The sequence below is a fragment of the Eupeodes corollae genome, chromosome 1 (genome assembly GCF_945859685.1).
Source record: "Eupeodes corollae chromosome 1, idEupCoro1.1, whole genome shotgun sequence".
Taxonomy (NCBI): domain Eukaryota; kingdom Metazoa; phylum Arthropoda; class Insecta; order Diptera; family Syrphidae; genus Eupeodes; species Eupeodes corollae.
This window is the reverse complement of record NC_079147.1, coordinates 303,385,317-303,397,366: the sequence shown is the minus strand read 5'-3', so window position 1 is coordinate 303,397,366 and position 12,050 is coordinate 303,385,317. Positions and strand designations below refer to the sequence as shown.

Sequence of the window (12,050 nt, the reverse complement as noted above, 5' to 3'; positions counted from 1 at the left end):
CACTTTTGGGTTCTCATATAGACGCAGAGAGAGCACTCAGAAAGTTAATTTCAAAAACTTTTGCGCACGGAGAAAATTGAAACAAAAATAAAAGTGCAGAATTAAAAAAACCAAAACGCTCACCGAATGCGAGCGGGAAAATCTTTTTCCCATCAGCATAAGTTCATAGTACTTAATTTAGGTGTAACTACACGACCACGAACACCAACTTGAGAGAGGAAATACAAGCGAACATTGCGCTGCAGTACCGTTACACCGATTTCCTCATTGTATGTGTGAAGAAGAATTTTCCTCACTGGGAAAATCAATCAAAAAAGAAAGGTGTATTTCCCCAACCCAACCCCAACATTGTCAGGCAAAGGCAGCGGGATAGAAGCAAGGGCAGAGGCAGCTCATGAGGCTCAGAGTTTTCTTTTCGTTGAAAAATCTCTTCAGTCTTCAGGGCAAATTAGAACAGTTCGGGCCGAATTTTATTTGAGCGTTGGAACGACGTAACACACAACACACATTTTTTTCTCTCAAATCCGCCATTTAAATCCAAATATCTCTCCCTTCAAAGTTTAAGAAAACAAAAACCAAAATTAAAATAAGGCAATTTATAAACACCAACCTGGAAAACCTTAAACCACAAAATATTCAATTCATATCCTTCAATATATGTAATTAAAAATAAATACAGAAAACCTAAACCACTCGACAAGCAAAAAGGTTATTAATTTCTCAAGGCACCCATCATCGTCAAACATCTAACCTTACAACAAGCTTGCTTGCATATTATTATACTGAACTGATACTCCCGCAGTGTTGAGATTTGAGAATACGAACAAAAAAAACTCATCAAAAGGTCCTTTAGCCTTAACCATCATCATTAGAATTCAGAATTGAAACTGTGTGTGATTCTACGTGATTCTACGTTTTTCGTTCCCGCATCCTTTCGAAATAAAACAAAAGACAAGAACAGCAAAAAAAAACACTTAAAAAACTTAACTGCTATAAAATTCCAACACGGAAGTTTTAAAAAAAATCAATATACATAAACCAACAGTGTGTTGTAATATTAATTTATTCAAAATATCCAAAAAATTAAAAACAGAAAAACATAGAAAAAACATAGAAAACTGATTTTGAATAGAATTTCTAAACAATTGTGTGCCAAATTTGGAAACTAAAGTAACTACATTTATTTTTTAACTAAATTATATTTAAAATTAGTGAAAAACAGAACGAATTTTCCTACAAAACACTGGATTAAAATTCTATGTTTTCGTTTTTTCAAGTTTTTCAAAGTTAATAATTAATTAACTTTATAAAAAGTAGGCAAACCGAAAAAAAAACAAAAATCTCTCGTGATTTATATATTTTTTTTTTGCATATATACAGCAATATTTTGAGTGCTGCGCCAGAGTGTAAGTTTGTGTGATATTTTTAAAAAAAGAAGTAAGCGTCAAAAAACCAAAAAAAAAAACAAGAACAACAACAAAAACAACAAGGACTGTGTGTGCCATAGGTAAGTAAGTTTACAGATTACAAGCGAGGCAAAGATGTAAAGCTAATTTATTTGCGCCTCTCCACCCCATTTACCCCTTTGAGTCAGGTCTTTTTTTCATCCCTAAATGTAGCATTTTCTTAACTTATATAATGAACAAAAATATAGGTAGGTAAAATTTTGTTGTATAAAAATGTGTGTTTTCTTATGTACATATATATTTTTTATTTATTTCATAGGAAAATCTACCTATTGTCATCTTTCTTTATGAACTTGTGCAGGTACCGCGGTGTGGCGGAGCGGCGTTGTCGTAGGTTGCATTAAATCAAAAAAAATATAAGATGAAAGACATAGAGGTTATAATCAGGGTTGCCAAGTGCCAAAACTAGCTTGATAGCCCAATCTAATTTTATTTGTGGCCAAAAATTGGACTCAACAAACGAGTAGCCCAAATTAGCCCAATTTTAATTTAAAGAAAAAACTAGTAAAAATAATTACCATTTCTTTGAATTATAAGAAATGATAAGAAAAAATGAAATGTAAAGCTTTTGTGAAATTTATTTATTAACAAAAATCGGACTCACCAAACAAGTAGCCCAAATTAGACCAACATTAATCAAAGCCAGAAACACATTTAGCTTGAATAAAGACTTATTTGTACCATAGAAGTAATGAGGGAAAATAATAGTAAGGGATTTTTGTCACTAAAAATAGATGAGCCCAGATATGATCGTCCAGTCAGACAAAAGTAGCTCAGTTTCTGATAAATAGCCCAATTTAATAGGCGAAAATGTTCAGTGTTTATCATATATTCGTCTTAATAAAAATATCACCTTATACAAGATTTAGGTTTTTTATAGCCAAGTATGTCATACTAATTATGGAGAAAGATAGCTCAATTTCCAAATAATAGCTCAATTCTACCAGTGGAAATTGGTTTGGTCTATTTCAGATAAGACAAATTTCACCGGTTGTAAGGTTTGGGCTTATTTATAGCTCAACCATGATAATCTGTCATACTAATTTTTCTGTCGACAATTTTGGAAAAAATAGACCAATTAACGATAAATAGCCCAATCTGACAATCAAAATATTTTTGTTAATATAATTTTAACTTGTGCGAAAAACACATAATGAGGATAACAATTTAGCAATTATAATTGGGTTGTCATACAAGAAGCTATATATCCGCAATTATGGAAAAAAATATCCGAATTTCTGATGAATAGCTCAATCTGGCAACAAAACTTTTCTACAATCCAAAAACGGTTTGGTCTTTTCAGATAAGGCAAATGTCACATGAAATAAGGTTTGGTATTTTTATAGTTAATTATGATTCTCCTGTAATACTAACTTTTTTGTCTGTAAATTTGAAAAAATATACCAATTAAACATAAATAGCCCAAAATGACAAGCAAAATGTTTGTGTTAGTATCAATTTTATTTCTACGAAAAACATATAGTAAGGATTAGAATTTAGCTTTTCATACCCTTATAAAAGTTGTCTTTCGGCAATTACGGAACAAATAGCCCAATTTACCGATTAATAGCTCAATCTCGCAATGAAAACTATTCTATTCACATAGATCATTTATTTGTAAGAAGAAAAATGCCACGAAGATTAAATGTGGTTTATATACAGCCTAATTATAAACGAGCTGTCATAATTATTTATTTGTACGGCATTTTTGAAAGGAAAAATGCCCTTTTGCTATAAATAGCCCAATATGGGAAGCCAGAAATGTTCTCTTTAAATCATTTATAACCCAATTATGTTTTGATTGTGGTATAAGCAGTCTGTTGTATTTTTTTTAAGTTCTGACAATCCAAAGATGTTGTGTTTATACACATTTGGCCGTAATACTAAATTTTTCTCGTAAATTTTTAAAATGAAAAATAGCCCAATTTTGAAAAAGTAGCCCAATCTGGCAAGCCTAAGGTAATAATGTATCTAAATATGAATCCATATGCAGTATCTATATCCTTATGAGGCTATATGTAAATATCTATCTATAAAAATAGGGACAAATGTGTTTTTGTTGTTGTTGTTGTTTTTGTATTTTTATCCGAGAACTACACAAAGTATGCTTTCAGAAATTTATGTCTATTAGTTGTGTATGACAATCCGTGAAAATGTCCTAATGTCATGCATGCATACACATCATTTCTCATTGCACACTCTATGTGCAAATATTTTTCTTTTCAAAACTCGGCGCTCTCTCAGGGTCTCAGGCAGGGTTGGCAACGTGTGAGGAACGATAGCAATGGATGGATGGTTGGTTGGATGGATGGATGTTGATGTGGATGGTGATGCGGTACAGTAATGGAGATAGAAATGGTACATAACTCAATTTATTGAATTTTTATGTTTTTTTTGGAAAGGTTTTTTGGTTTTGTGCATCAGAGGACCTTTTTGCCAGCAACCATAAAATTGATGGTTTTGCAATATGTTTGCTGAAACCTTTGAGCTCTTTTTGTTTTTGTTTCATCTTCAGAAAATCGCATGACAGTGGCAGTTTTCTCTTGCAGTTTTCGGGCGTATTCATTGATGGAGTGAATTTATAAGAATTACTTTTTAGACATGAAAGATGAAAGTTCAATTAATAAGAGCTTCTTTTTAAAAAAAGCTATAAGTGAAATAGACCATAGCTCAAATGCTTTGGGAGCTCGTGTTAGAATCGTGATTCTTTTGTGTATGAAGATGGGAGGCTGATAAGGTTACTTCTTACTCCTTTATCAAAAACAGCATCAGAAGCTTTGTCTAGTGGCTCTAAATGCTCTTTCATCGAATGGGCTTTCATGTACTCTTTCATATTCCATCTTGTAAAATGTGATGAGCTGCAAACTTTACCTAAACATTTGACAAAAAATAACCTTAGAGTTAGGTTCTTGACCCCCTTTCACCCCTCTAAAAATTTGTTGCTATGTTACACTAGCTCTTTACTAAGATTCAGCATTTTCGGAATTTTTTGAAGTCCATTTTCCATTTTATTTAGATTGTCTAGATTAATATTTATTTTTCTTTAATCATCTCCATAAAAGTGCTCAAATATAACACCTCCCCCCACCCCTCTGAATACAATCCATTCCCTAACGGTTTTCTTTCAAATTTAAAAAATATGTTGCAAGGCTCTCTTTTGTATATGCTACAATTAATTCTGCATTTGGGTTCTTACCTCTTCTATCGATGTAGAATATATTATATCCACGGAGGTCACATAACCTTAAAGTCAGATAATACTTAGTCATGCGAATACGTCAGTTGCAAAACGATTTTCGACGAGTTTTTGGTGAAATGACCACGAATTACGAGAGCATAAGTTGTGAGCTGTTGGCAACTCATACACATTTTACTTTTCTGAGGCCTAACTGGTAACTCAAAATTTGTTTCCAATATTCTAACAAGGCTAGTAACTGTCAATTAGTGATTTTGGAACACACATTCTTTGGTATTGTTGTCTTGTAACTCATAGGTTTATTTTGACAGTCGTCCTAACCCTGCCTTGTTTTAACGCTTCCTGGATCCACTTGAAACAATTTGTACCACTTGCAACATTTTCAACGTTATGGCAGTCTTTGGATAATGGATATTGGAGCCCAGACTTCCCAATAAGATACGAACTATAGTTAAATCTCCGTTCTTAAATTGGGCAATTATCTATTTCAAAAACTGCCTCCATTCAACTGAATATAGAAAATTTCTTAAAAACTTTTTCTGTACATTTGGTCTTTCAATAATTGTTGTGGATGAAAACTAAAAATTCAAAACAATTTTAAGACAATTTTTGACGTAAACCCATTTTTGAAGAAACTCAATAATATGGAGATAAGCGCTCATGAGATCAATTTCTAGAATTAGGCTTAATACCCTTTGATATTTCACTTCTTCCATATTTTTTAAATTCAAAAATGTGCTAAAGGAACTCTTATCTGCAGCAAACTAGAAAAACTGTTGTACTTATTCAATAAAGTTATAAATTTATTGTTGCAACTTTTTTTCGAACCGAACTCCTATGTAGGTTTTAGCCTAGTTACGTATTAGAAAAGTTTTAAACTCATATTATCCATTAATTCTTCTATTTCCCAATATTTGGTTTATTATTCAATTGTATATAATTTACTACCTTTTTTCTTCCTCTTGATGTTTAATATTTCTTTTTAAGAGTTCATAACTTATATTTCTTGGATATGTTTGTGCCGAAAAAAATGTCAAGGCATTTATTCCAAAAATAAAACACCTGTGAAAACAATTCTATGATATAGAAAACACAGTTCCATAAGAAATGTTTGTAGGACAACGAAATATTTTTACAATCGCTTGACATTCCTACCCTTACTTTTAAATGTCCATAGAAATTCCTTAAGTCAAGGATGAGGAAGCAGGTGTTGTTACTTTTTAACTACAAAACTTAATTACCTTTTATACCTACGCTTCGTCTTATATTCCACTGTGTCAAAGCTCTACAACAATTTATAAATAATTAATGATAACTACATGATAACTTTATAAGAATTTCCACTTAAGAAAAAGAAAGAAATTAAAAATGAGAACAAACCTACAATGAAATTACGTCCAATAGAAAAGATCGTATTAATGATTTAATTGGAATTTTAAGATTGAATGATTTTTTCTCTTATTTTCTCTATTCCTTGAAAAATCCAATAACATGTTTTCCTTATTAATAATTCCAAGAATTTTAAAAGAAAATCAGAGGAAGTTGTTCTGGTGCTTAGCACGGATTTTAATTACAAAATTGCAGGCAAATCTGTGTTACCGACTAAAGCCGAAGCTGATATGTCAAAATTGACGACGAAGTTTACACTTTCATTTACGGTTTCTCGTTTAATCACTAAGCGATCTGTTTTGCAAGAACTTCTATGCAAATATTTTCTTTGAGAAGAAATTCATAAAAAGGATTTTGTTGCATAAACTTAAATTGGGATCGTTAAAGGTTAACCATTAGAGATTAACCTCATTAACTCAAGAATTTAAAAAAATATAGGACTTTCGGAAACTTAAAAACCTACCTATGCAACGGATATGATAAGCTTTTCTAAAGGTATTGGCTCAAAGAAAAAATTATTTGGTTTGAGAATTAAAATAAACACAACATAATTTAAAATTACGACTCCTCGACAATATGTCGTTTTCTAATTTAAAATATTTGAACAAAATGTTTAATCTAAATTTTTAAGTAAGACACTAGATTCATTATTTAGAAAACTTGAAACAATTTTAGCTTCAGAAAACCTGTTTATATTTTATTTAAGTTAAGATTACAAAATGGCTACCTTAACATCTAAATTTCTGACGTTTCAAATTAACAAAACCATTTTCTCGATTTAGGTCTGTTCGGTATTTTAGGAACTGCCAATTTTAAGGAGTGTTCAAGTGTTTGGTTTAAAAAAAAAGCAAGTTTATTTTAAAAAGTTATTAAATAAGTAAAAAATTAGAACATTCTTGAAGTAGAACAATTCTAAGACCCTGGCATTAGGTTTTAACAAATTTGGGTAATGTATTTCCTTGTTTGTTGTGATTTTAAAGCTATATAAAACATTTTGATACTTGTTGACTATGGTTTGACAGTTGAAAATGCCAAACTGTGTTGAAGTTTCTGTACAAAAAAGCTTGGTAATTCATCACGATTTGATTATCACAAGAACAGATTCAGATTGTGGAAATTTAGTTTGACAGAAGTAAGTCTGTTTGTAAAGTTAATAGAACATGTCCTTTTTGGTTTAATGGGCGTACATCTTTAAAATAATCAAAATTTCATCCATTAAAATTGAATGTTTGGTACGTTTACACGCTGCTGGTGGCATCATCGGTCAATATTTCTTTCGAAATAAGGAAGGAACTGCTTCAAAAAGATGCCCAATTCAATTATCAAAAAGCAAATTCAATTTAGATGACAACTCTATTTCCTCATTCGTACGACTTCACTTCTCTCGATTACTTTGTATGCCCCTTTTTAAGCCATTGGTTTATGTCGATAAACTAGGAACTATTGAAGTTTTCAATGCCAATATTTAAGCAGCTTTTGATTTAAAAAGTAGTGAAACAATTGGACTTATGGAATGGACTGTATATTTCGTAGCTCCTGTGGTGGAAATGTGGTAAGTTATTACCAATTTAGATTGTAATAACAAAAAGTGCATTCGAAAAATATTTCTGTATCGTATTATTATTGAAAAATTTCAAACAATATTGAGATGTATTGATTTTATATATAAACGTCCTTCAAAGTCACAGTCTGAAAACTATTCGGATACATATTAATGTAACAATGGATATCTGAATTATATGAATAATGTCAAATATTTAGTTAGTTAAATGAGAAATATAAGTTTCGGATATAGGAACCAGATCCGCTCGATTTTCGTGACAATCCGATAGTATCCGAATAATATCTAATTTCAACAGTCTTATTATCCGAAGAATGGGCACTATTCGGAAGGTTTACATATAATCTTCTTTACTGTTCTATTACGGTTTAACAGAGTCAACACAGATATACAAAATTCTTACTCGTGTTGCTCCAACTTCGCAAACATTACAGCGCTTAACTTTTAGGCTCGAATAGACTGAAGCTTATGCAGGGTGTGGCCACTATTAGACTGGTTTTCGGTCGAAAATATCATGGCGGTAGCTGCCGATGTTGTTTAGAACAAAGAAACGTCAACCAGACGAAGGGCCACACTATTGGGGATCACCAGACGAGTTCTATGGCGAATTTAAGTAAAAGATTTACACGTGTTCCCGTACAAAGAGTAGAATTTCCATTAGTTTATACTTCATGACGTGTGACTTACTGTCAAGCCCTCCCCAATATCAACAATGAATAGGACGGTTTTGTGTTGAAAATTATTATAATCATTTCAACTTAAGCGTTACATCAATAAACAAAATCTTCGTTTCTGGGGCACTGAAAATGCGCTACTGATGCACCAAGAGTCATTACATCCACTCAAAGCCACTGTATGGTTCGGCGTTCACGGGGGAGGAGTAACTGGTGGCAGCCACTTGCCAAATTTAATATTTTTACTTAACAGAACAAATTTCTTGTAACTTACTTAAGGTGGTGCTGCAGTCCTGTGTGAAATAGGGCCTCACCTAACAAACTTCTCCATCTAGCTCGGTCCGTAGCTAGATGTCACCAGTTGAGCACTCCAGGTTGGGTGAGTTCGCTTCCCACTTCCGCTTCCGCTTGGCACCTGATCGGCGGTCTTTTATTTGTGAAGCATTGGTTTCCATGCGCTCTACGTGACCCATTCATCTTTGTCGTTTTACTTATAACCTTCTGGCTATTCTACGTTGCTGTACAGCCCGAACAGCTTATCGTTCGATCTTCTAATTCAATCACTTCTTCTTATGGGAACATAGATCAAGCATAGGGGAACATAGATCAAGCGAAGAACTTTTCTCTCAAAATTACCCAAGATCCATGCTTCTGCACCATGTTATAGCAGGACGGGAATGCTGAGGGTCTTATATAGCGACATTTTGGAAACTCGAGAGAGGGCTTTACTAACCAACTGCTTCCGTAGCCCAAAGAAACAGCGCTAAGCAAAAGTAATTCTTCGTTTGATATCAGCGCTGGTGTTGTTTACTGTGTTCATAGGGGGGCCTAGCTGGACAAAGTCCGTAACTACCTCATTTTACGTCTGTCGACGGTGACATTTTGACCGAGACGTAGGTGTTGTAGGTTGTTATACCTTGTTTTGCCCTCATAAACCGTTAAGCACATTTTTTCCGCCTCTGCCTTAATACTTACAAAAGACCCATTAACATCATGCTGAGTTCTCCAGCATATGGCATCAGCATATGTTAGGAAATGGACAGACTTTTAAAAGATAGTGCTTCTGGTGGTGATTTGGGAGCACTGCACTATTCTTTCAAGTACTATGTTAAAGAAATTGTCGATTTGATGTTCTTGGTTTTTTTAGGATCTGCCGTAAGGTAAATATTTGGTCGACCGTGGACTTTCCTGGTCTAAGACCACACTGAAAAGGACCTATCAGTTTGTTGAAAATATGCGCCTAAGACGTTAACTATATCTCTATCTCTATAGTTAGTGCAGTTTAAAGGGCCCTCCTTTTTCAGTATCGGATGACCAATCCTTAGGTTCGTCGGGCATGCTTTCTTCCGACCATATCTTACAGATAAGTTGGTACATACTCCTAACCAAATTTTCTCCAACTGCTTTGAAGAGTTCTACATTCAAGTCATCTTCTTCTTGTGCTTTGTTGCACTTCAGTTTATATACGGCAGTCTTAATTTCTTCTATGTCAGGAAAACGGGATTGTTTGGTTTCGTCGCATTTGTTGAATGGATCAACAGCCTATCAGCGGAATTCGGTATTTCGTCGCCGTTATACAGTCTGAAGAAGTGGACCTTTCATATCAGCATTGAGTGCGGTGCCACTATTATGTTTCCACTTTCATCTTTGCAGGCTTCGATTCTAGATTTACGTACTTATGAAATTCGATTCATACAACTTTCGAACTTAATTTCTACTTTTAAACATCTTCGAACGCAAACTTCTCATGCTGCTTGAAACCCAGCACGTTAGAGACGACTTCTCTCATTTCATCTTATCAATGCTTCCACTGGTTCTCGATACATTCTTTTGGCGGCATGGAACTTCGAAAGAGATTACTTGTGACATGAAGTGTGTGTGGAGAAGGATTTGGCGATTTCTAGTTTTTAAAGTGTTTAATATCCATTTACGAAAATCAATTTTATTATTGAAATAAAAAGTTATTCAAAACAAAATAGGTGGACCAATTTTGCACCACCCAGTATTTAAAATCGAATCATAAAATTAAAAATTATCAATTTTTCTGCAATGATATTTACGTTATTTATAGAGAGAAGGGTTAGAGGAAAATACGACCCCATTGTGCTAAAATATTTAATTTAAAAAAAAAAGTTTTTTTTTAATTATAAGTCGCACACAGCACAATAATTTGTACTTAATATTTTACATATTAATAAAACTTGAATACGATGAACTGATAAAATGCATAATTCGCTGCATGCATTATGCAGTGCTTTTCGTTGGAAAAATTGATTTTATTTAATTGAAAACATTTTCATCATCATAAATTGTTAGTTTGTGTGAAGCCTGATCGAACTTTTCTATTCACCATGCTTTGTCTCATCAATCGACCAGTGAAACCACCTTTACAGACCCAAACTAAAAATATTTCCGACAAAGGTTTTCAAAAAATTCAAAACCAAACTACTTGTTTATAAAAATGTACTCCATAAAACTGGCGTGCAGAAAAAAACCCAATATTATTTTTGTACATTATGATACCTCGGTGTCATGCAAAAGTCCAACTTTTTATAGGTAGTCGTATATCATGTGTCGAATTCTACATGCAATTTAAAATTACCCAATTTGTTTGTTTATGTTTTTATTTTTAATTAAATTTTGTTCAGGACAAAGCTCCTACAAAGGCATATATGGGAGCTCTGAATCTTGATACACACTACGTCACTGGTTCTTGAGCCTTTGAAACCCAAGTGTTGTTTGCAGTGTAAGTATAGAAGAAGATTGTATCACTCATAAAATAATATCGCATGACATACATCAATAAGGACTCTGGATAATCATGTCTAGATTTTTGCAAAATGTCCTTTTTTTAAACAGTTTATTTTATAGGTCGAAAAGTATACCTTACACGTTACACTATGCACCTATACTTTGTTTTACGGCTTGTCGTACATTTTCTTTCATCAGCCCCTAATGATATGCAGTTTAAAACAAAAAAGCCAATTACTTACGCTATGTACATAAATGCATAGCTTACAAGTGCCATACAACAACAATGTACGCCACAATTTTAACAAATTATTATATTATTATTATTATTTTGTATAAGGTACCAAAGTATATCCTTGGGGTTTCCCTTATTTCAAGCTTCTACTGTAATAATCTTAATGTATATGTATTTTATGTGAGTGACTGCATGCAAAGCGCATTATCCATGGGAGCACAGGGGGGGCCTATTTTTAAGTTCTTGCTTTTTCTCTCTCAAATGCAACTGCGATATATATGCTGCTGCATGTAATGTACTGCATACGTGCATGCATATATGCATCTTATATATTTTTATTTTTCATTCAAGTTATTTTATTCTTTTTTTTCTTTTTGTTCGTATTTCTCGTTACATTCTCCTTCGAATTTTTGCACTTTAATTTCTTTTATTTTTATTTTTTGTTTTGTATTTTTCTTCTAAGGATGCACTTACTATAGCTGCAGCAGATGCAGCATATATATGCAGCAGAATGAGCTATCACTGCGATGTTATAAAGGGTGTTTTTTCCTCATAAGAACTTTGAATTTACATCAAATTTAATTTATTCGAAAGATAAGCTTCTGGCCTTATAATTTGAAAAAATATGATTTCTGACATATGTATGACCGGAAACGCTGCTAGCTTGGACGTAATCAAATCTAGACATCTAATTTCAATAACTGGGCAAATGCTGTTCTCCAAGTGGTCACTACTCAAATCCCCATTAAAAATTGCCAAACCTTTCCTTTAAAAAGTC

At 33.0% G+C, this 12,050-nt stretch overlaps 1 protein-coding gene across 1 annotated transcript in view; it reads left to right on the top strand.

Annotated features, from left to right (window-relative positions):
- Positions 1-432: 432 nt before the first annotated feature.
- The window catches only part of LOC129942163 (poly(rC)-binding protein 3), a 167,410-nt gene continuing 155,792 nt past the window's right edge, over positions 433-12,050 (top strand). The window contains exon 1 of the mRNA XM_056050984.1: positions 433-1,507. The gene's annotated coding sequence lies outside the window, so the exon portion shown is untranslated. The remainder of the gene's footprint in view (positions 1,508-12,050) is intronic.